Raw genomic sequence first — 12,050 nt, forward strand, 5'->3', positions numbered from 1 at the left:
GTGTTTCTCATGATATACTCTGCATATAAGTTAAATAAGCAGGGTGACAATATACAGCCTTGACGTACTCCTGTCCCTATTTGGAACCGGTCTGTTATTCCATGTCCAGTCCTTACTGTTGCTTCCTGACCTGCATACAGATTTCTCAAGAAGCAGGTCAGGTGGTCTGGTATTCCCAACTATTTGAGAATTTTCCACAGTTTGTGGTGATCCACACAGTCAAAGGCTTTGGCATAGTCAATAAAGCAGAAATCGATGTTTTTCTGGAATTCTTTTGCTTTTTGATGATCCAGCCAATGTTGGCAATATGATCTCTGGTTCCTCTGCCTTTTCTAAAACCAGCTTGGACATCTGGAAGTACATGGTTCATGTACTGTTGAAGCCTGGCTTGGAGAATTTTGAGCATTACTTTACTAGTTTGTGAAATGAGTGCAACTGTCCTGTAGTTTGAGCATTCCTTGGCATTGCCTTTCTTTGGGATTGGAATGAAAACTGGCCTTTTCTTGTCCTGTGGGTACTGCTGAGTTTTCCAAATTTGCTGGCATATTGAGTGAGGCACTTTCACAGCATCATCTTTTAGGATTTGAAATAGCTCAACTGGAATTCTGTCACTTCCACTGGATTTGCTTGTAGGGATGCTCCCTAAGGCCCACTTGACTTCACATTCCAAGATGTCTGGCTCTAGGTGAGTGAACATACCATTGTGATTGTCTGGGTCATGAAGATCTTTTCTGTATGGTTCTTCTGTGTATTCTTGCCAGCTCTTCTTAATATTTTCTGCTACTGTTAGGTGTATACTATTTCTGTCCTTTATTGTGCCCATTTTTGGATGGGCACAATAGGCTAGAAAGAATTCTAAAAACTCAATAATTAAAAAGTCTATTAGAAAATGGGCCAAAGAAATGAGCAGACATTTTACTAAAAGACATGCAAATGAATATCTATGTGTAAAGATGTTCAACATTATTAGCCATTAGGTAAATGCAAATTAAAAGCATGATGAGCTATCACTACAAATCTATTCAATGGTTAAAATGAAAAGTATAATGATATCAAATGACACAAAATGTAAGAATTTGCAGAAATGAATCACTCATAATTTACTGATGGAAATGTAAAATGATAGTCATTTTAGAAAACCGTTCTGCAGTTTCTTAGAAAACATGCATTTTCCATATGATTGGTCTTCCCTGGTAGCTCAGCTGGTAAAAAATCCACCTGCAATGAAGGAGACCTGGGTTTGATCCCTGGGTTGGGAAGATCCCCTGGAGAAGGGAACAACTACCCACTCCAGTATTCTGGCCTGGAGAATTCCATGGACAGTATATGTCCATGGACAGGACTATTCCAAAGTCCATGGAGTTGCAAAGAGTCAGACATGAAGAGTGGCTTTCACTTTCACTTTACCATATGATTAGCAATTCTTTTCTAAGGCATTTACTTTAAAGAAATGAAAACTTATGTTCTTACAAAGACCTGTATTTAAATGATCATAGCAGCTATACTCATAACAGCCAGAAGTAAGAAGAATTTCAATATTGTTAACCTGTGAATGATTAAATTGGAATATATCCATTCCATAGGATATTATGTAGCTATGACAAAGTATGAGTTATTGACGTAGGCAACAGCCTGGATCAATCTCCAAGCAATTATGCTGAAAGAGAAAAAAAACAATCTCAAAAAGTGATATACTGTGTCATTATATTCATATAGCATTATTGTAATTAAATATCAATATTATGGCGAAGAACATGTTAGTAGTTGCCAAGTGTTAAGAATGAGGTTGCAAGGTTGGTGTGGCCATAAAAGAATAGGAAGAGGGAGACATGTCTGATGGAACAATTCCATACCTTGATTGTGGTGTTGGATAAACGAAGCTACACATGTGACAAAATTGCTTAGGACTATATGCGTATGCTCATGCATATACAGGCACACACACACACATGCACAGTTAAATGGGTGCATGTTGAAATCTGAATAAGATTGGTGGATTGTGCCACTGTCAGTTTCCTGGTTTTGATACTGTGTTATAGAAATGCAAGGTGTTGCTATTGAGATAAGTTAGGTAGTGTGCCAAAGGGCCTCTCTGTACTTTTTTTTTTTGTAATTTCCCCTGAATCTTTAAGCATTCAAAATAAATAGTTAAGAAAAGGCCAATACAGATTATATAAATTATTATTTTCCAACCCATTACCTGTTGTGTATACTTTTAATCATGAAATAAGTAATATAGTCTGAAAGTTCATTTCCACTGAAAAGACTCAAAAATGATGTAGGTTTATTACAATATAAATAGCCATATAATTTATTTACACCAAGGAAAATTACTCAAACATCCAAAAATGTTGAAAATTCAAAAGAAACATTCCTGAAGGCTAACTGGTAGATTTGAGTAATTCAGTCAAAAGAAACCTTTAAAGATAGCTGAATTAAAAACCTAAAGTATTTTCAAATCTAGTGCTGGGTTTAAAAAGGTGTTAAATAATTTGTAAAGTAAGCATCTAGTTAGATTATGTGGAGAAAATAAAGACTGATTAGTAAACAAAATAAGGCAAATATTTTAAAATATTGATAATATATAAAGATTAGATTAAATATAATTCCCTTTGACACTTGATTTCCTACTCCTGACAATTTCTAAATAATACCAAATAGACTGAGGGCTTCCCTGGTGGCTCAGACTGTAAAGAATCCGCCTGCAATGCAGGAGACCAAGGTTCGATCCCTGGGCCAGAAAAATCCCCTGGAGAAGGGAATGGCAACCCACTCCAGTATTCTTGCCTGGAGAATTCCATGGGCAGAGGAACCTGACAGGCTATAGTTCATGGGGTCGAAAAGAGTCAGATACGACTGAGTGACTAACAACACAAACAGACTGAACATTTCTTGAGAATGAATCCAAAGCTTTTAAAACAAACTTTTTTGATGTATGGTTAATTTACACTGTTGTATTAATTTCAGGTGTATATCAAAGTGAATCAGTTACACACACACACACACACACACACACACACACACACATTTTTAGATTAGATTCTCTTCCCATATAGGTCATTGCAAAGTATGTGAGTAGAGTCCCCTGTGCTACACAGTAGGTCCTTTATTAGTTATCTATTTTACATAAAGTAATGTATATATGTCAATTCCAATCTCCCAAGTTATCCCTTCCCCCATCTTTTCACCCCTGGTAATCAGTAGTTTTCCCCCCTGGTAATCAGAAGGTAATTCAGCAATACATGAACCTTGAACTTCCAGAATTTCAAGCTCGTTTTAGAAAAGGCAGAGGAACGAAAGATCAAATTGCCAACATGCCCTGGATCATCGAAAAAGCAAGAGAATTCGAGAAAAACATCTATTTCTGCTTAATGACTATGCCAAAACCTTTGACTGTGTCAATCACAATAAACTGGGGAAAATTCTGAAAGAGATACCAGACCACCTGACCTGCCTCTTGAGAAACCTATATGCAGGTCAGGAAGCAACAGTTAGAACTGGACATGGAACAACAGATTGGTTCCAAATAGAAAAAAGCAGTACGTCAAGGCTGTATATGGTCACCCTGCTTATGTAACTTATATGCAGAGTGCATCATGAGAAATGCTGGGTTGGAGGAAGCACAAGCTGGAATCAAGATTTCCGGGAGAAATATCAATAACCTCAGATATGCAGATGACACTACCCTTATGGCAGAAAGTGAAGAAGAACAAAAGAGCCTCTTGATAAAAGTAAAAGAGGAGAATGAAAAACTTGGCTTAAAGTTCAACATTCAGAAAACTAAGATCATGGCATCCGGTCCCATCACTTCATGGCAAATAGACGGGGAAACAGTGGAAACAGTGTCAGACTTTATTTTTTTGGACTCCAAAATCACTGCAGATGGTGATTGCAGCCATGAAATTAAAAGATGCTTACTCCTTGGAAGGAAAGTTATGACCAACCTAGACAGCATATTAAAAAGCAGAGACATTATTTTGCCAACAAAGGTCCATTTAGTCAAGGTTATGGTTTTTCCAGTAGTCATGTATGGATGTGAGAGGTGGACTATAAAGAAAGCTGAGCACTGAAGAATTGATGCTTTTGAACTGTGGTGTTGGAGAAGACTCTTGAGAGTCCCTTGGACTGCAAGCAGATCCAACCAGTCCATCCTAAAGGAGATCAGTCCTAGGTGTTCATTGGGAGGACTGATGTTGAAGCTGAAACTCTCCAATACTTTGGCTACCTGATGCAAAGAGCTGACTCATTTGAAAAGACCCTGTTGCTGGGAAAGATTGAGGGCAGGAGGAGAAGGGGGTGACAGAGGATGAGATGGTTGGATGGCATCACCGACTCAATGGACATGGGTTTGGGTGGACTCCGGGAGTTGGTGATGGACAGGGAGGCCTGGAGTGCTGTTGTTCATGGGGTCACAAAGAGTCAGACATGACCGAGCGGCTGAACTGAACTGAACTGAATCAGATGTTTGTTTTCTACATCTGTGCTTCTATTTCTGCTTTGTAAATAAGTTCATTTGCGCTTTTGTTTTTTAGATTCCACATATAAGTGATATTGTATGATATTTCTCCTTCCCTGACTTATTTCACTCAGTGTGGTCATCTCTAGGTTCATCTATGTTGTTGCAAATGTCATTATTTCATTCTTTCTATGGAATATACAGTCATCTTCCATTGTATATATGTATCACATCTTCTTTACCCTCTCCTCTGTAGATGGACGTTGAGGTTGCTTCCTTGTCATAAATAGTACCACAATGAACTTTAGCATACATATATCTTTTCAAACTATGGTTTCCTCTGGGTATATGCCCAGGGACATGTATCACTGCCTGATTACTGGATCATATGGTAGTGCTATGTTTAGTTCTTTAAGGAACTTCCATACTGTTTTCCATAATGGTTGTACCAATTTACATTGCCACGTATATTATAGGAGGGTTACATTTTCTCCACAACCTCTCCAGCATTTATTATTCATAGACTTTTTGAAGATGGTCATTCAGACCAGCATGAGGTGATACGTGAACTAAAATTCCAAACTCCTGTTTATTAATACCACCTTACTGGTGGCTCAGGCAGTAAAGAATCTGCAAGGCAGGAGACCCAGGTTCAATCCCTGGGTCAGGAAGATCTCCTGGAGAAGGGAATGGCAACCCACTCCAGTATTCTTGCCTGGAGAATTTTATGGACAGAGGAACCTGGTGGGCTACAGTCCATTGGATTGCAAAGAGTGAGGCACAACTGACCAACCAACACTACTAAATTACAAATACTTTTGCTAATTATTTAATGTAATTTTTAACAATTCTGTAAGGTCATCACCAGTATGCCTATTTTGCAAATAAGAGAGCTGAGACCCAAAAAGGCTAGATGTTTTGCCCAATGTCACACAGCTACTAAGCAGTAAATTCAGGATTCAAACCCAAGTCTAATTCAGAAGGCAATGTTTTTTTCTTTTACATGCTACAGAACCCTTCACAATGTGATCAGATAGAAAGCTCTCAGTGCTATTTGTTGGCTAACGAGTACTGTGAATGTTATCTTCAAGTGCGTTAGTTCAGTAATTTGAGTCCCCTAGCCTAGGGCACATGTCCACTGCCATAGTAACAATGAGTACACATGAATCAGGGCAGTTTTTCAAAGCATGTCAGTGCTACAGCCTGTGGTTCAACGGTGATCACCACATCCTGGGATTTTCTTACAGAACTTAGCTCTGTAAAAACTAATGCAAATTGGAAGAGACATATATAAATCTGCAGGATCCTTTTTGGGCATGGTTTTCCTTGAGATGAACCATCCTGCAAGCTTCTGGTGCTTGATAGTATAAGAGCTAATCCGACATCTAATTGAAAATGATTGAGAACTCAGAGTGCCAGCATAATTGCAGACTAAGGCTGTTTCTTCCCTATTTGTACAAGGGCCAACACTGAGCAGTGAGTCAGAGGCAGCAGGGGAAGTGGTACCACGGGGAGCCATTACTGTCATAGGGAAGGGTCTCTTCTGTGTTTTCACATGGACACAGCATCTACTTTCTAACTGAACTGACTGTATAATCAATGAATCACTGACAAGTTCCCATGTACTGACTTGATTGAATTGTCATTTCAGTAAGACCACTTAACTGGCTATGTTGTGGGTAGATTCACAATCCTAAGTATTAATACCACCCTTCCCAAATGTAGACACATCCTGGCATCTGTGCCACTGACAGGTGGCCATCCCTTGCTCTGTCTGTTGTATGTGTGTTTAAGAACGTATTTAAATTCCATATATATGTGTTAGTATGCTGTAATGTTCTTTATCTTTCTGGCATTCTAAAACATATATATGGAATTTAGAAAGATGGTAACGATAACCCTATATGCAAAACAGAAAAAGAGACACAGAAATACAGAACAGACTTTTGAACTCTATGGGAGAATGTGAGGGTGGGATATTTTAAAAGAACAGCATGTATACTATCTATGGTGAAACAGATCACCAGCCCTGGTGGGATGCATGAGACAAGTGCTCCGGCCTGGTGCACTGGGAAGACCCAGAGGAATCGGGTGGAGAGGGAGGTGGGAGCGGGGATCGGGATGGGGAATACGTGTAAATCTATGGCTGATTCATATCAATGTATGACAAAACCCACTGAAATGTTGTGAAGTGATTGGCCTCCAACTAATAAAAAAGAAAGAAAGAAAGAAAGAACATATTTAACACATGCCTGCTTCTCCCATAAAGAAAGTTGTATATTCATGACTTTGAATAAAGAATGAATAGTTCAAAATGGTTAAGAGAATAAAGAAATGACTCCATTTCAGCAATTTAATTCAGCAAATATTAAATGCCTAATATGTACCAGGCAGACTTCCACCAGCTCAAGATAAAGGTCTGCAAAAGATAGACATGAATACTTTACTCACAGAGTTTATATTCTCCTTACCAAGGTGTACTTTCTCTTCTCCCCTTCTAATTTACCTTTTAGTCTCCCCCAGGACTGAAAGTTATAGGAGAGACTCTCCAAAGAACAGAGTAGGATCTAAATGAGGTCATATTTCATAGAAGATCAGACTACCCATCTTAGACTCAAAGCAGATATGGTTTGAAATGTGACTTCTCTCTTTTATAAGCTCTGTGATTTTACACAAATATCTTAAGCCTCCTGAGTTTGAGCCTTCATATATATATATATATGTGTGTATATATATGTGTGTGTGTGTGTGTGTGTATATATATATATATATATATATATATATATATATAATGAAGATTATGATTCTAATTTTAAAATAATAGTTCAAAGAGTAGAAATAAGGTTTATAGAAGTGTACAATTGAAGTGCTTAGCCCAATGTGTGGTATATATAGTAAGTATTCAATAAATGTTAATGATTTTAAGTACAAATGATTACCCCCTGTGTGCTTTGGCACAATAAGGATGTTTCTGTAAAGCCTCTTTCTGACGTTATCCTTGCCTCTGTGTTGCATAGCAGTGCTCTTCCTCCAACACTTCCCACTGTGAAAGCTGTGAACCAAGTGCTGGCAATGATTACAGAAAATAGGTGCGAATTGTTCAATATTTATGTGCTTTAACTAACAGTGTCCTCTTCTGAAGTACATTAGCTCTCACACAGTTTGAAGCAAAAATAATTGATGGGGTTGAAGAATCAAATGATTCCCTCTTTTCATCCTTAATTAAATATTAAAGACAAAGCCTGACTGATGCAAGAGATGGCTCCTTTGGCCTGTGCTTCCAGTGTTACCAAGATAAAAAAAGGAAATCAAAGGTTTGAAAAATGGTGCTGATTAGGAAGTTGAGTCTACATTTCAAGGGTCTGTGAACATCCAAATCTCAGTTATTCTTTGGGTGGAGAATTTCTCCTTTTATTTTATGTTTAATATTGCTGAATAAATACATATAAGTTTGCAATTATTGTGGTTTCTTTTTTAATAGTTTTATTGAGTCATACTTGAGATAAATTGCATGTATTTAAATTGAAAAATATGATAACTTTGGATATATGTTACACCCTTGAACCAATCACCGTGCTCAAGATAATGAACATCTATAGCCTCAGAAACTATTTTCCTGTGCCTCCATTAATGCCACCCTTCCCTTTCCTGTCCCCAATCTTCAGCCACTCACTTAATAGTCTATTTTCTGAGAGATTAGTTTGTACTTTTCAGATTTTAGATAAGTGAAATCACAAGCTCTGTATATATCTGGGTTTTAAAAATCCAATGTAATTATTTTGAGAATCATCCATGTTGAGTGTATCAATAATTTATTGCATTTTTGTTGTTTCTCTTGAAAAATATTTGTATTTCATTTTAATTTTATTGGATTATAGTTGATATACAACAGTGTTAGCTTCAGATGTACAGCAAAGTGATTCAATTATACCTGTGTTCAACAGTTCATTGCTTCTAATGCTGCATAGAATTGAATGCATATGCTGTAATTGATCTATTAATATTTACCTGTTAATGGATATTTGAGCTTTTGACTATTACAAAGTAAGCTGATTTCAACATTAATATTCAATCTTAAATTAGAGATATGCTTTAATTTCCACTGGGTAAATTCTTGTGAGTAGAATGGCTAGATCATAAATTGTGTGTTTAGCCCTATAAGAAACAGCTGAACTCTTTTCCAAATTGAATGTATCTTATTAAATTTATACTACTGGTGTATGGAGGTTCTAGTTCCCCCTCATCCTTAGCAAACTTTGTATGATCTGTCTTTTAGCTCTTTTAATAAGTGTGTAGTGGTATCTCATTGTGGTTTCAGCTTGCATTTCCCTATGGCTAGTCATGTTGGATATCTTTCATGTTTATTGGCCATTCATATAATCTTCATTGCTGAAGTACCTGATTATGTCATTTGCTTATTATATTACTGAGTTGTTTGTTTTCTTAAAGTTGAGTTTTAAGAGTTTTCTGTATAAGTTTGAAAAAATATTCTCTATCAGATATGTGATTTCCAAATATTACCCCCATCTATGGTTTGTCTTTTCATTCGATCAAATCTTAGTGTTTTTCTATTTTTCATTTATTTTTATTAGTTGGAGGTTAATTACTTTACAATATTGTAGTGGTTTTTGCCATACATTGACATGAATCAGCCATGGATTTACATGTGTTCCCCATCCTGATCCCCCCTCCCACCACCCTCCGCATCCCATCCCTCTGGGTCATCCCAGTGCACCAGGCCCGAGCACTTTTTTCATGCATCCAGCCTGGGCTGGTGATCTGTTTCACCCTAGATAATATACATGTTTTGATGCTGTTCTCTCTAAACATCCCACCCTCGCCTTCTCCCACAGAGTCCAAAAGTCTGTTCTGCACATCTGTGTCTCTTTTTCTGTTTTGCATATAGGGTTATCGTTACCATCTTTCTAAATTCCATATATATGCGTTAGTATACTATATTGATCTTTATCTTTCTGGCTTACTTCACTCTGTATAAGTGGCTCCAGTTTCATCCATCTCATTAGAAATGATTAAAATGAATTCTTTTTAATGGCTGAGTAATATTCCATTGTGTCTATGTACCACAACTTTCTTATCCATTCGTCTGCCAACGGACATCTAAGTTGCTTCCATGTCCTGGCTATTATAAACAGTGCTGTGATGAACATTGGGGTGCATGTGTCTCTTTCAGATCTGGTTTCCTTAGTGTGTATGCCCAGAAGTGGGATTGCTGGGTCATATGGCAGTTCTCTTTCCAGTTTTTTAAGAAATCTCCACACTGTTCTCCAAAGCGGCTGTACTAGTTTGCATTCCCACCAACAGTGTAAGAGGGTTCCCATTTCTCCACACCCTCTCCAGCATTTATTGCTTGTAGACTTTTGGATAGCAGCCATCCTGACTGGCATGTAATGGTATCTCCTTGTGGATTTGATTTGCATTTCTCTGATGATGAGTGATGTTGAGCATCTTTTCATGTGTTTGTTAGCCATCTGTATGTCTTCTTTAGAGAAATGTCTGTTTAGTTCTTTGGCCCATTTTTTGATTGGGTCATTTATTTTTCTGGAATTGAGCTGTAGGAGTTGCTTGTATATTTTTGAGATTAATCCTTTGTCTGTTGCTTCATTTGCTGTTATTTTCTCCCAATCTGAGGGCTGTCTTTTCACCTTACTTATAGTTTCCTTTGTTGTGCAAAAGCTGTTAAGTTTCATTATGTCCCATTTGTTTATTTTTGCTTTTGTTTCCAATATTCTTGGAGGTGGGTCATAGAGGATCCTGCTGTGATTTATGTCAGAGAGTGTTTTGCCTATGTTCTCCTCTAGGAGTTTTATAGTCTCTGGTCTTACAGTTAGATCTTTAATCCATTTTGAGTTTATTTTTGTGTATGGTGTTAGAAAGTGTTCTAGTTTCATTCTTTTACAAGTGGTTGACCAGTTTTCCCAGCACCCCTTGTTAAAGAGGTTGTCTTTTTTCCATTGTATATTCTTGCCTCCTTTGTCGAAGATAAGGTGTCCATAGGTACATGGATTTATCTCTGGGCTTTCTATTCTGTTCCATTATCTATATTTCTGTCTTTGTGCCAGTACCATACTGTCTTGATGACTGTGGCTTTGCAGCAGAGCCTGAAGTCAGGCAGGTTGATTCCTCCAGTTCCATTCTTCTTTCCCAAAATTGCTTTGGCTATTCGAGTTTTTTTGTATTTCGATACAAACTGTGAAATTATTTGTTCTAGTTCTGTGAAGAATACCATTGGTAGCTTGATAGGGATTGCATTGAATCTATAGATTGCTTTGGGTATACTCATTTTGACAATATTGATTCTTCCAATCCATGAACACGGTATATTTCTCCACCTATTTGTGACCTCTTTGATTTCTTTCATCAGTGTTTTATAATTTTCTATGTATAGGTCTTTTGTTTGTTAGGTAGATATATTCCTAAATATTTTATTCTTTTTGTTGCAATGGTGAGTGGTATTGTTTCCTTAATTTCTCTTTCTGTTTGCTCATTGTTAGTGTATAGGAATGCAAGGGATTTCGGTGTGTTAATTTTATATCCTGCAATTTTACTATATTCATTGATTAGCTCTAGTAATTTTCTGGTGGAGTCTTTAGGGTTTTCTATGTAGAAGATCATGTCATCTGCAAACAGTGAGAGTTTCACATCTTCTTTTCCTATCTGGATTCCTTTTGTTTCTTTTTCTGCTCTGACTGCTGTGGCCAAAACTTCCAAAACTATGTTGAATAGTAGTGGTGAGAGTGGGCACCCTTGTCTTCTTCCTGATTTTAGGGGAAATGCTTTCAATTTTTCACCATTGAGGATAATGTTTGCTGTGGGTTTGTCATATATAACTTTTATTATGTTGAGGTATATTCCTTCTATTGCTGCTTTCTGGAGAATTTTTATCATAAATGGATGTTGAATTTTGTCAAAGGCTTTTTCTGCATCTATTGAGATAATCATATGGTTTTTGTCTTTCAATTTGTTAATGTGGTGTATTACATTGATTGATTTGTGGATATTAAAGAGTCCTTCCATTCCTGGGATAAAGCCCACTTGGTCATGATGTTTGATCTCTTTAATATGTTGTTGGATTCTGTTTGCTAGAATTTTGTTAAGGATTTTTGCCTCTATATTCATCAGTGATATTGGCCTGTAGTTTTCTTTTTTTGTGGCATCTTTGTCTGGTTTTGGTATTAGGGTGATGGTGGCCTCATAGAATGAGTTTGGAAATTTACCTTCTTCTGCAATTTTCTGGAAGAGTTTGAGTAAGATAGGTGTTAGCTCTTCTCTAAATTTTTGGTAGAATTCAACTGTGAAGCCATCTGGTCCTGGGCTTTTGTTTGCTGGAAGATTTCTGATTACAGTTTTGATTTCCTTGCTTGTGATGGGTCTGTTAAGATCTTCTATTTCTTGCTGGTTCTGTTTTAGCAAGTTATACTCTTTTAAGAATTTGTCCATTTCTTCCAAGTTGTCCATTTTATTGGCATAGAGCTGCTGGTAGTAGTCTCTTATGATCCTTTGTATTTCAGTGTTGTCTGTTGTGATCTCTCCATTTTCACTTCTAATTTTGTTGATTTGGTTCTTCTCCCTTTGT

This window comes from Dama dama, chromosome 12 (genome assembly GCF_033118175.1).
Source record: "Dama dama isolate Ldn47 chromosome 12, ASM3311817v1, whole genome shotgun sequence".
Lineage (NCBI taxonomy): Eukaryota > Metazoa > Chordata > Mammalia > Artiodactyla > Cervidae > Dama > Dama dama.